The sequence below is a fragment of the Dermacentor variabilis genome, chromosome 2 (genome assembly GCF_050947875.1).
Source record: "Dermacentor variabilis isolate Ectoservices chromosome 2, ASM5094787v1, whole genome shotgun sequence".
Taxonomy (NCBI): domain Eukaryota; kingdom Metazoa; phylum Arthropoda; class Arachnida; order Ixodida; family Ixodidae; genus Dermacentor; species Dermacentor variabilis.
Genome location: NC_134569.1, coordinates 168,792,742 through 168,806,380, shown reverse-complemented (window position 1 = coordinate 168,806,380; position 13,639 = coordinate 168,792,742). Strand labels below are relative to the sequence as shown.

Here is a 13,639-nt window from a genome sequence, read left to right as displayed (position 1 = left end):
TCCTGTATCAATACATTTCCAACGTACCTGTTGAACTACTTAATAATGATTTTGGTTAATTAGCTCACGTGCTGATATCATCCAACCTTAGACACCCTGAAGGAAGAAAGGGCGAAGAAAGCACATTCATATTGTGGAATCTGCAAATTATCCACCTGCCATGCAATCTGGAATCGCCGAAAGTTTCAGCCAGCATGGCGATATGGCGCATTACGACGAAAGACGTGCTGCGAATTTCAATGACGAACGCGTCCTTCAGCCAGCATGGTGGATCATGCAGATAAAGTGGGGGATTTGTACAGCATTGAAACAGCACTCAACCGCAGCATGCGACGTGCTTGGCCTTGTAGCAACATGCCACGATGCCGCAGTTACTGGGAGGGACGCGGACTGAATTTCGGTGATGAATGCGTCCCGTAACTCGTCTTCCGCTAGAACTTCCGTGCACTCGGCTATTATAATTGCTGCTCTACGACGCGTCCAACGCCCCGGGCGTCTCAAAACGCTAATTTGCGCGTCGAAAACTCGTAGGATTGTTCATTCCGCGTTTTAGGCATGCGTCCGTGGCGTAATAGATAGAGCATCGTAATATTATGCTGTGTCAAAGCTTCCCGCAGATTGTGGGAGCGCTGCGTTGTGACATCATTGTACAGCTGCGCATTTGATAGCAGTCAAATTTAATAATAATTATGGGGTTTTACGTGCCAAAACCACTTCCTGATTATGAGGCACGCCGTAGTGGAGGACTCCGGAAATTTCGACCACCTGGGGTTCTTTAACGTGCACCTAAGTCTAAGTACACGGGTATTTTCGTATTTCGCCCCCATCGAAATGCGGCTGCCGTGGCCGGGATTCGATCCCGCGACCTCGTGCTCAGCAGCCTAAAGCAGTCAAATTTGCTTTACAGTGTAGAGAGAAGTTAGGATAGCTTCAGTTCAGAATGTTTCCGCTAACAAGATCACACCGTGTACTCTCCCGTCCGAGGTGCTCCAAACAGGATACATATGGCAAACATAATATGTGCCGTGATCCCGGTTTGCAAACAGTTATTATGGGCAGTTTCCAAAAAGAAAAAAAAAACCCAGAACGGCTTCATTACAGAATCCGACAGCTAAGTCGTCAGTCACAGCAGAAAAATAAATGTGCAATCTCAAGAGTTTAGCGTGCTCAAGAGACCCTTGCGCGGGACGGTGAAAGAAAAGTGTTGTAATAGAGTGTTTTAACAGAGCGTTGCTCAGGGAACCGCTGACATGCTATGCACAGAGGTGGCTGCATGAATTGATGTTGCTTAAGTGCGTCTACCAGAGGTGTCAACGACGCGCTATGAGTTGATGGTGATAGTTATATATAGTAGGAAATGACGCATAATTCTGCAACCTTTCAGGCACCATGGTGCAGCGCCGTCAGGGAAGAGGGAGTGGGTAGTGAAAGTGGATAGAGGAAGAGTTAGTATGAGGAGTAGTAGATTCCTAACGGAGGACGATGCAACGAGCTACGGAAAGAAGAATGATTGGTGTAATGTTAAGGGATAAGAAAAGAGCAGATTGGGTGAGGGAACAAACGCGAGGTAATGACATCTTAGTTGAAATCAAGAAAAAGAAATGGGCAGTACATGTAATGAGGGGAAGGGGAAGATAAGCGATGATCATTAAGGGTTAAGGAGTGGATTGCAATGGAAGGCAAGCGTAGAAGGGGGCGGCAGAAAGTTAGGTGGGCGGATGAGATTAAGAAGTTTGCAAGGGACAACATGGCCACAATTAGTACATGACCGGGGTAGTTGGTGAAGTATGGGAGAGGCCTTTGCCCTGCTGTGGGCGTAATCAGGCTGATGTCGATGATGATGTTGATGATGCTGCTGCTGATGATGATGATGATGCAGACTACATAATGTGCAGAAGTAGCCAGGTCGGAGTCCTCAGCAAAGATGCAAGATTCCAAGCGGGTGCTCACAATGTGGCGATCCCCCAGTTGCATCTCGGAACTCCAGCAGGCTTGCCAGCGCGGAGAGCTGGAGGCGCAATAGGGAATAGTACTTCAGTCCCTTTCCCTGCCGGAAGGCCCTGGCGTCGGTAGGTATCGGTGTCTATTGAACATTCTTACGCCAACGATTAGTAGGCACAGATGAGATGCTTCAGAGTCTCGGAGTCTGCGCACTTCTTGCAGGAAAATGACGTGGCCTGGCCCTTTCTGTGCATCTGGGCATCCGTCGAGCTAGTGCGTACGCGCAGCCACTCCCAGAGGCTCCAAGGAGCCTCTGGAAGGACCTCGTTAACGCTATCCTCGGCTATCTTGACGTTTGAGCTACCAGGTGGCTGGGTACAGGAAAACAAGTCAACGATACGCTACGTCACGCTCCGCTCAATCGGCTTCGTAGCAGCACGTTCGTAGAGTTCTACCAAGGATACTGGTTGTACGTTCGGCTGCCTATGTGAGCGTCGTACGTAGGCCAATTAGCCTGCCCGCTAACGTTCCCGCTGAGCGGTGTGAGCAAATTACAAGGACAAACCCGACTGAGCAGAGCAGACCGCTTCAGCTAGACCGCTTCAGCCTGCTAGACTTGTATTTTGTCACGTCAGTACCGGTGGACACATTAGTTGCCTAGATGCAATGTCCTATAAGTGCACTGTTGGTTACCTACTACAGTTGGCCATACACGTAGACTGAAATGACCAATTTTTTTCCAGAACAAATGACTAGGCTTTCAGAACAAGATAAACTTATTGAACGTGTATGGCATAATAGTTTATGTACCTCTTTATAATTGAGGTATTTCATAATTTATACATTTCAATGCGTCCGAGCCTGCCAACATGCGATGCAGTTTGTTGCACATGCTCTGACTAATTATTGGTCGCACCATTTGGTCTGAATGCCGCAACACAGCCAGGCAGTGCTTGCTCTGCAGCCGCTACTGAGCAATCGTGAAGAGGAAAAAAAGCGATGTGGCGCCAACCATGTAGAGTTTTCTAGTAAAATTGCTTAGATTGACTTCTGATACTAGTATTCTTCAGTTACCATGAGAAGGACGAATGTAGTATATACATTTGCGGTAATCATGATCGTTGTTTGGCAGAACTTCTGGAAATTTTTATTATGATTTTTCTTTCCAAATGGCAAACCATACGTTTTCTGAATGAACACATGCAACAACTCCCTTTGCACAGGCAAGACGAGCATAACCAGTGCGCGCTACATGTATAACGCCATATTTTGTTCAAACCGAAAAATTTAACACCGTCATTAAGTACTGTAAAGCAAGAACAAAGTTTAGGGAAATATGCGTAGTGTTACCATTGCCATACTGGCTAGACCACCTCCCTCGCAGATGCCATACACACTAGCGCCGGATATAGCTCAAGCTCTGTCGTATATCCCCACCTGCAATGGCTCGCATTATCTACAGTGTGGAAACATATATATTAACGGTACTCCCTTTAAACTATGACCTGCTGCCTGTCGGAATGCGGACAAAATGTTACAAGCGTTATAAACTAACCAGTGTCAAAATTCATTGCATCTCGATAAATTTATGACGGCGTATGCGGCTTACAGCTATTGCTGCATTCTGCTGTTGTAACAGCAAGACGCCTCACAATTTAGATTGTCACACTTTTGCAATATGCACCCTCCTAAAGCGACCACGAGTGTGGCCGACAACGCGTGCACACCGCGTATATGCAGAAAAAATACCGCTACAAAATCTTGGCTCACACGTGCGTCCCGTGATGCAAGCTTCATGGACTTCTTAAGAGCTTTTCTCCGCATCGCTAAATTTTCTCTGACGGGAGTGTTCTTGACTTAGTTTAATTGATCCAAAGTATTACCCCTACAAAAAGCACCAGTGAACGGAAGGATGCGGCTAGCCGTGAAATGTGGCCTATTTGTTGCCAATGCACACAGACTCCATTCGCTGGTGTTTCTTTTCCGCCGATGCGTTGAAAAAATAGGGCACAGTCATTGACGCTTACTTCGGAGTCTATTTACCGACATAGCAAACTTTAGTGGCCTTCGACCCCTAGCAGGTAAACAGACGTGCCCGTCGTATGTGCACTGAGAGCTTTAACCGATCCTTGATTCCGACCGTATTTCATGCACGCGAAGTTGCGCGCGTTCAACCTTCAGAAACAGTCTGCATAACCTACACTCACGCACATCAAGGGAACCGTTTACAAGAAGAAATCAGCTTTTCTTTCTTGGGCGGCCTTTGCGGCAAGTAATCATGATGATAGAGGCGACTTAGAAAACGTAAGCTGCATGAAATAAACTTCGATGCGAGAAATTCTTTTGCTTAACCGGAATAGTGATTCAATTGCTGCAGCTGTGGCTTTAGTTCACTGTCATGTAGAGTAATTTTTATTGTCTTAAAGGTAAGGTTTTTAGCGATGAAACAAGCCAGAACCTTTCGGGGCGCTTAAACTTGGCATATTTATCCCTCATAACAACTCTTTAGAGTCACATAAAAAGCCACTGACCACCATATTGAACACCTTACAGCAACATTGGCTCGAGGCGACTACATGATGGGCTTCGCTGTCATCCTGAAGCAGTCAGCCCTGTTGCGCCATCAGACGCCCCGTTGAAACGCCGTCGACCCGAATACTGGTAAGCTGCATCTCTGTTTCCTGACGCTTGCTTGATAGCAATTCCCAGTAAGAAACACGTTCCTTTGCCTTTGAAATTTCCGAATGAAGTTCCCCTCGAAGATTGCGGCCATTAGTTTCCCCCGCGAGGACTAGAGGGATGGGCCTTGACGAAACTTTGGTGGCTGGAGAAAGAGTAACGTAGATGTAACCAAGATCGCCAGCGACGACGTGACGAAGCGGATTCGTTGACCGACTTTATTATTAAGCACGACGGTATCCATAGCACAAGAAAGCTGGCCGCGGAAAGCCGCCGCAGCAGACTTGTCGACGGTGGGGATTGTGCCCCAAGTTAGTTTGGAGAGCTGGTGGTCGTCTCCGAGGCTTCTCCTAACACGAGGAGGAGATAACAGGTCGTGGATGCAACTTCTAGCTTTGTCGAAGGTACAAGTGGAGGCCGCCTAACTATATCGGCAAACCTCAACGGGCGTGTTTCTGGGCACGGTGTGGGCGATATAAAGGCTTGCCACAGCTCCTGGTGTAAGATTTCCGTGACAGAAGCGACTTCTGGCTGTGAACTGAGCAGCCACAGTTGGCAGCTCCAGACACAATATTCTGCGAATGAGCTTTCGCTAATGCAGGGATTCTAGGTGGTGGCGCTCATAACTGTGTTATTGGACAGGCGCTGAAAGAGTCGGCATTGTTGCTGAACGGCTCGCTCGATTATAGTTGCCTCGTTATAAATTCGTCAATCGTGGTTGGTGAGTTTTGTACGAAGCCCGCAAGCAATTGCTCTTTAATTGCTCGCTTGAGATGGTGCACTTTCTCGGTCTCGCGCAAATCGGGGTCAGTTCAGTGAAATAAGCGGGCCATATCTTCGGCATACATGGGGCCACTTTCGTTGTTTCTGAAAGCGCACTTCGATAAGCTGTTGTGCGTAAACGCACTGGTCGGAACTGGATAGTTTATCCATTAGCTGGCGGCGAAAGTCGAAAGTCATTCCAGGTTTGGCAGCACGATTCCCTGTTCAGGAACTACGTGCGAGCGAGCGCTGTCTTCTATTGGAAATAAGCGTATAGAATCATTTGTTCTGCGCTCCAATCGTTGACATTCGCAACGCTTTCATGTTCATCAAGCCAGTCCTCAAAGTTTTCAAAGGAGACTGCACGGACGATGTCCCGAACGTGAGGATGCTGAAAAGTCTCTGGGAAGGACTTGCCATCTGTGAAGGAAGGCTGTTCGCTGATAATTCCCGTGGTGGTCGGAACTGGAATGGTGGTAAATTAGGGGCTGAAGCCAAGCATGCGGCGGCTGAATCTGTGCACAGGAGTGATGACGAGAGGTTGATTCTTTGGGATGCGTGTGTGGGTCATAGCAGGAGTCCCTACCATCAGGTTCGCGGCGTCGGCGTCGCGGCGTCGGAAACTAGGGAAGAACGCAATAGTCAGCAGGTAAAATGATATGAATAAGCGGTATAATATCGCGTGCTAGTAACGTCTTGTTCGCTGTGTTTCCTTTAAATGCCGAGATATCTTCTTATCGTCGTCATCATGGTCGCACTGCGGATGCGGCAATGTGATTACTTTAACTACGTTATTTGCGTCATTCAAGCTTTTGGTTATATGTCTACGATCGAGCATTGTGGGCTTAGGTGCATTGAGATATTCAGATCACGGAAGTCGGATACATGGGTCAGACAGTATCAAGAAACACAGGCTCGCGATTTAGCCATTACATTGTCGAAAGCCAAAGCATGTCACCGACAGGTGAACGTGTTGAAAACTCGACTGATTAGCGGAAACAAAATGTGAGGACACCTTTGTGCTTCGAAAGACGGAGCCTGAGGATGAGGCTTCTCCAATGTCGAACGCGCAGAAGCATAGGGTGACGTGGGCATGACCACCTTGGCGTAGCAGTAGCAGTAGGAGTACTCACTAGTTTTTTATTATAAACATGGTGTAGAGGAGGAACTGAGGATTAATGTTTGCTGACTGGGCTGTAACAGTCGGATTGACAATAGGAGAGAGGGTAAGCAGCACAGAAAACCGGTAAAATAGAGGCACAATACAGTTCGCCATGCTAAAGCTAGCCAACGCCTCAAGATAAACGGGTGCACTCACAGATAACACGAATAACATCATGTCAATGGCAGCATTATGAAACAAATAGAACTCTTTTTTGGAATCTTCGTAGTTGCATAACTAGTCATGATTAATTAACTTTTGAAGTCTTACAGATACAGAAAACTAGAGAAACATTTCCGAAAATGAAAATTAGGAACTGTTCTTGGCAACATTCAAGTCCGGATTACTTCGCATCCAACCTGACGCGAAGCCATTTTTCCCAGTCATGAAAGAAGTCCGCAAACTAAGAAAAATTTCATGTAACTCTGTATGGAGCGTGTCAATCCTAATGCCATGTGCGAATGGACGGCGCCTTTAATGTCGCACACTGGTACTGAGAAAGTCGAAGGCCCCGGACAATTTCAGGTGTTTTATTCTGGTTTTTGTTACTTTAACAGCTACTCCTGTTTTGGCATTGAACGCTACAAGGAAGCGCCTGTGTTAGTGTCGTGACACTTCCTGAGCAACAGCGTGCTGGATGTACGCATGGCGTCCATACAGCTATTGCTACAGTGGCACATAAGCATGCAGTGACTTGGCAGTTTTTAATGTGTAATCGATGTATTTCTGATGCGAGAAAAATAAATACACAGCAGAAGAAAGCCTTAATAGCGCGGAATTAGGGATTTCCTGGAAATTTCCACATCTCTGTGGAACTTCTCTAAATTTATAATTAGCAAAGCTAAATTCCCACTTATCCAACTAAACAGAATGAAATAGCCTCTTAACTTCCTTAGTGACCATGAACACAATTTGCCGCGTCCTCCTATACCGCACCTTCAGATCATTATGCTACAGCAGGTCCCGAAATGAGGTGAAGAAACCACAAAAGAGGAAGGAGCGCTTTATCACCCCTCAAAAACTACGAACCAACTTGTACACCAACATACATATTTATCTTAGTTAAAGGTAGCTGGGACACCCTGTATACGCTCGTAAACAATTCATGGAAAAGTAATTAGTTAAACGTTAGGCCGCGTGTCAAACAAATATCGGTGCTTCGTGCATGTATCTCCATTCCATCACTGTGTACATTCTTCTCTTGTAGAGGCACCACTGTGCTGCAGTTCAGTAGGAACCTTTCGAGGTTCAACTTCTCAGTTGTTGCATGTACTTGAGTTGGAGAGGCTAAGGATTTGCATGTGCTTTTTTGTTCGTGTGTACAAATATAACACGCAACTGTATCAAACCCGCGTAATACAAGGTTGGGGACAGCTGTCTTTCGTTGCCCCGCATGTGTCTGAACAAACCGCGCGCAGCTTACAGCGACGCATTTACAAGAGAAGGCCACTTCCTATGCTGACACCCCATATCTCGGCTGTTGAACACTGGCGCGTTGCTTGCTGTTGTTCGATGTCATAAAGGGCTCGGATTACTGTCACACTGAGCGACCTGCATTCCCGCGTCGCCGAGCCATTGCTGTATGCCTGCAGGTGGTCATGCGTTTTTGCCTAACCAAGTAGCCCAGAAGCCTTCGTAGGAGGTCCGCATCGGTCATTTTGTAAGAAGCTGTCCGCGCCTCACCCGCTTCCTAGCAGATCAAGCAACAGCGACGGAATCTTCTGTGGACAGGCATGGCTTGAGATTGCGCAATCATGCAGGCGTGTAGCCACCTCCACGCACGTTGTCGTGCGAACCGCCTTGCGGCCCAAAAATGGGAAATACGGCAATGCAGGGCATTTAGTTTACGAGTATATTGGAATACCAAATCGCGAGCGAAAATGTGAAGGCCAACGTTGCAGCGACGTTTTAATGCGTAGCATGGTATGGTGAATCGGTTGAAAATTCTGTGTGAAGCCAGAAAACAATTCTCATAATACAAGGCGACAATGCGCAGGCTGCGGCCATTTCATGCGCAATTCATAACTGCTATCCGAAGTACATTGGCAAACGACGCATTGTCCGTGATAACAATAGATGGCACAGCACAAGCAATTCTACCAGCCCATTCATTTATGCTGTTCAATATAAGTTATTCGTAGGAAAAGGCGTTAAAACTAATCCAGAAATAGCTAAGCCTTTTATGAAAGGTGAATAGCAGGCAATATCCGACACCGTGTTAGACAACCGACCAGTCAGGATGGAAAGTGGCTAAATGGGCCCCAAAATGAGAATATTTTCCTCGTGCAATAATTATGCATGCACGTGTAGCCGTTCCCCTCCACTGCCCATGACGGCGCTAACACCTTTGTTAAACCGTGCCTAGCATCGCGCAAAAAAAGAAAAAAAAGCGCAACCATTCTGAACGAGAACTGCTGAATTGCATTGTATGTTTCAGCATTATATGAAGGCCGGTGGGGTGTGGAATGTATATTTTCGGCAATACAAATTTGTGCATCTCTGTCTTCGCACTCGTAACGTATATAAATAAATAAGTCTATAGTGCGTGCGACATCACAATTACTCTGAGCACACATCAATACGACGCATAACACATGCTGCTCCGCGCAGGCCGCCGTATAATGCTACACATAGTTTGGACAGTTCCTGTGCAGGAAGGTTCGTCCTAATTTTTTTGTTACCAGACTGGGCACGGCCGCTTAAGTGAAGGGGTTTAGAAGACGGGTGTGCGATCATTGCCCCAATGCAGTGTACTAAACGAATTCCACGTTGCGGGGCTGTGGCTAAAACGCACATTTATTTATTTTGTTTATTATATATGTTTATTTATTTATTTATTTATTTATTTATTTATTTATTTATTTATTTATTGTAGATGCCGGTGGCTTTGTGAGTTTTGCTTATGAGTGTACGCGTGGTGCTGACCATGCTCAAGGAATGATTCCGGCATGCACTCATCGCAATTTTGAAATGGCGACAGTGCGGAACCTCTGCACCTCGCAGCATACGCGCAGCGGCTGCCAAGCAGTGAAAAAAGGAGCTTCCAGAGCATGCCCTGCAGACGAGCACACCTCTAAAACACTTAACGTATTGAAACGCTGCGGCTTGAAGCAGCCTCTACCACAGAGTCAATGATGGTCTCATGTATGTGTTGCGACTTGGCAATCAATCAATTAACTTCCTCAAAAACGTACATGTGAAGCCGACATTTTAGTGATAGTCGATTCGAGCATGCTGAACGTCCGAGTGTAGGATTATGTATCTTAACGGAAGGTAAAAATAATTGTTTTCGAGGTTTTACTCAATAGTGCAATGTTTTTAAAAACACCTGTGCCATCAGCTAGAATAGGCTGCACAGTTTATCGATACACATGATCTGCCTAAAGAATGAAAGGCGGAGAGCTTGGGAAGGTTGGTTATGTAGTTTCTACAAAGTAAATCCAGCAAAAAATTATTCCCTGCTAACTATCGACAGATTTTGCTCCATGACACCAGTTGTAAACTACTTGAAGACTTATTAACCTGACTCGAACACCAGATCACACGCTTTGGATGTGCACGCCAGGAGCCCAAAAGACCTGTTGTATGAACCTGCACATTCGAAGGCGGTAAAAGTGGCTACTGGTATATTTTATTTGAAGGGAGCCTTGGACAAGTAATGTGTTCACCTGGTACATGAAAGCCTGAACAATCAAGTTGATAGGTTGTTCAAAGCTTCTATCACTTTTTCAGTCCTGGTTGCTGTGGTGGATAAGCACCTGCAGAAATTGAAGGCTAGAGCACCCCAGGAAGGTCGCGGCAGGGAAAACAGATCAGACTGGCGCATGTCCCCTATATTCATAGGGTGTCTCAAAGCCGTAAGAATGTAGCCAATCGCTACGGCATATCAATTGTATTTTCTGCGCGACGCAACTTGGCCTCACTGTGCCCCTGGATCATCCCCTCAGAAAGGATCGTGCGAGACTGCGCTAAGCGCCACGCCAGTCATTTCGTCGGGTGCTCGGCTGGGGCTGCATACGAAATTGCCATGACCCGTGGGAAGGTTTATACCGGCTATAAGGGTGATCTATAAATGAACGACCAAGCCAGCTCCAGCTTTCAACAAAGAGCGGGAAAGGGCCTAATTTGTCCTTGCTAACCTAGCCGTGTATCACTTGTATCACGCCATATTACGTGATTATCGCGAGTAGCTTTTCGCTACAAGGGATGATTGGTGCCGGCCTTTCTTGGCAAGAAAAAAACTTTCACATGCAGTCGCAACTTGCATGAGGCCTTCTTCATAAGGAACAAGAAAGATGATTGTGTCATTGATACCTGATACGATTGTATCAGAATGAAATCAAGTTTGTAGCACGCTCGCAGGCCAAGATTTTGCAGACATGAAAATATAATAGTACGCGTTCTTCTGAATGAACCCAGTCGCGAGTGCGCCCGCCTATAGTGCTCATCTTGTCCAGGTTTCTCTTTCTTTTTGTAGCCCCTCACTTAACGATGTACGACCGTTTCGTCCAACAGCAGGCACTATTTAATTTACACTTCATTTAGGAAATCACTCTAATCAATCAGTATTCCTTCAATGTCTTTTTCACTATATGGATTCTTGATTACCTTTCCTTAGTCCGCTTTCAGTCGTCAGCAGTCCCTGCTGAAGAATCAGAATGCACCACTAGCTTACAAAAGCACCGCGCAATACTGGGTACTGCATATTGAGAAGAGCTGGCGTGATTCTGACGTTGTTTATGTAATTCTACATGAGTGCTATGCACTTCCATTGCCTGTGTAGCAAAGTAGTCCTAATGGGACACACGACGCGGAATTTGTTTCGCAGTTCACGCACACCGCGACACTGGAGCCGGACAACACATCCCCCCTGGGCTGACCGGCGAGGCGTGGGTAATGCCCTCCGCCTAGAGGAGCTGACTCGGCCACCAGCTTTTTGATGGCCGTGTTCGCGCACGCGCCTGCCGTCTCCTGCGTCATCAATGTGCAAGGCCAGTCCTTTGGAGGTCACGACAGCCACCCCTGGAGAGCGCGCATGTTTGAGTGGTCACGGCGCTTGCGGAAGCGGGCGAGGGCGAAGCAGGGGATTATCGCCAAGAAGTGCCGCCGGCGACGGCAGATTAACACTCCTTCGCCGCTGGAACACCTCCGATACAGCACGCCGAGAATTCCACCATTCATCAGAAGTGTTTCGGCCATGGTGTCATCAGTCCCCACCGTGCGGCAATTTCAAGTGGATTTAGCGGCGAAATGTCCAGCGCGGGTATAGCTCCCCTTGCTGTGGTGGCGGTATATGTACGCGTGATTTCTTGCGTCTATTTCCCGTAGCGAATATCGTTCGCGCCAATTTCTGATATTTTAGCGTATTTACGTGGGCCCTTGTATTTGGCCCGCTATATATTTATCGATTGAAGCGTTATTATCTTCGTTAACATTTATCGTTTCATTTTCTGCGTAATAATTCATTCCTTTGAAAGAGTTCCGGAAGGTTTGCCAAAGAGTTCCGGAAGGTTTGCCTAAGCGTTTCAGAAGGTTTGCCAAAATTTTATTTCATCGAGCGACCTTCCAAACAACCATCAACCAAAGCCAGACATTGCCTCAAATGAACCTTGCTGTAGGTTTATTATATTCGATCGCGCAGCGCAGCCAATTCGTACTAGGGTATTTCGTTGGTTTCTTCATATTGCGATGATTGTTAGCGTCTGCTTTAAACTGTAGCGTAAGTGCCCGTCTATATTTATTTTGTCCTACATATATATATTACTCAATTTAGGCGGTTATGCTAATATTATTCTTGAACATTTTAATTTATGCTGTATATTTATTCCGAAGTGTCCTGGAAGGCTTGTTTGCTTGCCTAGGAGAACTTTTGTTTGTTTCCGACCTTCCAAACAAATGTCAACCAAAGCCAGACGATGTCTTGCAAAAAGCCTTCATATGAGTCTATCGTACGCCAGTGAAACACGTCAGCCTTGTATTGTTGAATTGTGTCACAATCTTGCGAACCGAGCTGATCGGGCGTTATTGTATGTGTACAAGAGCTGCGACGGTTCTGTGGGATAGTGTTTTATTGCACACAAGAAAATGCACGAAAGCGCAACTCTTATTACAGTCGGCACAAAACATTGAAAGTTCATAAATAGCGAACAGATTTTTGTTGCATTAAGAGCCATATAGTACATATAGTGTCTTTGTTTACAAAGTGCGCAATTCAACCGCATGTGCTGGTAGTTTCACAAATAATGTTTTAGTATATCTGGTAAATAAATGACATACCAAAAGATACAGTGCGTTCGGTTGTCCTTTTATTTTGGGGCCCTATAGTATCAAACTATTCCAATATGTATTTATTTCAGTCGTCAGACATCAAATTTGCGTAACCGCCGACGCAAGCATCGGGCGGTCACCCGCAGCGCTGCCTGAACTGCTCAATCAAATGCTCTCGTAGATTATAGGAGGTCACTTTGCTTTGCATTCGGAACGAATACAACATTGCCTACATTGAGTGGTATTTCGTACGTAACTAGCTGATTCTAGGTATACCTGAATACCTAGAATCAGCTATTACCTATTATACCTGAGTCTGCTCAATCAAATGCTCTCTTAGATTATAGGAGGTCACTTTGCTTTGCTTTCGGAACGAATACAACATTGCCTACATTGAGTGGTATTTCGTACGTAACTAGCTGATTCTAGGTATACCTGAATATCTAGAATCAGCTATTACCTATTATACCTGAGTCTAGGTATATAGCTAGACTCTAGGTATAATATACCTAGATTCTAGGTATATATATATTTATGTTCTTTCTGAATAAAATCAGTCGAGAGTTTGCGCCCGTCCATGTCCTTACTCATCCGTGTCTTTTTTTTTAGCGCAATTCCATTCTTTAAGGCATTGGAGAGTGTGTCTACGTTTTCCTGTGGGCGGACGACAATCCCGTTGAGTTTCCAAGCACCCTGCTCAGCCGCCATATTGTTTGGACAGGAAAGTAGCCTGCAACCTTTTCGACTTGGATGCTGTATTCGCCGAGGCGTCTCCTTTGACGCCTCCATGAGAACTGCAAGGAGAATTGAGGTGACCGTTGTCCACTT

At 46.1% G+C, this 13,639-nt stretch overlaps 1 long non-coding RNA gene across 1 annotated transcript; it reads left to right on the top strand.

The window, feature by feature from the left end:
• Positions 1 to 1,874: 1,874 nt before the first annotated feature.
• Positions 1,875 to 11,916, top strand: LOC142572930 (uncharacterized). Its single transcript, XR_012826171.1, has 3 exons — positions 1,875 to 2,069; positions 4,495 to 4,602; positions 11,373 to 11,916. It is a non-coding gene; the product is annotated as an uncharacterized LOC142572930 (long non-coding RNA).
• The last annotated feature ends 1,723 nt before the right edge of the window (positions 11,917 to 13,639 follow it).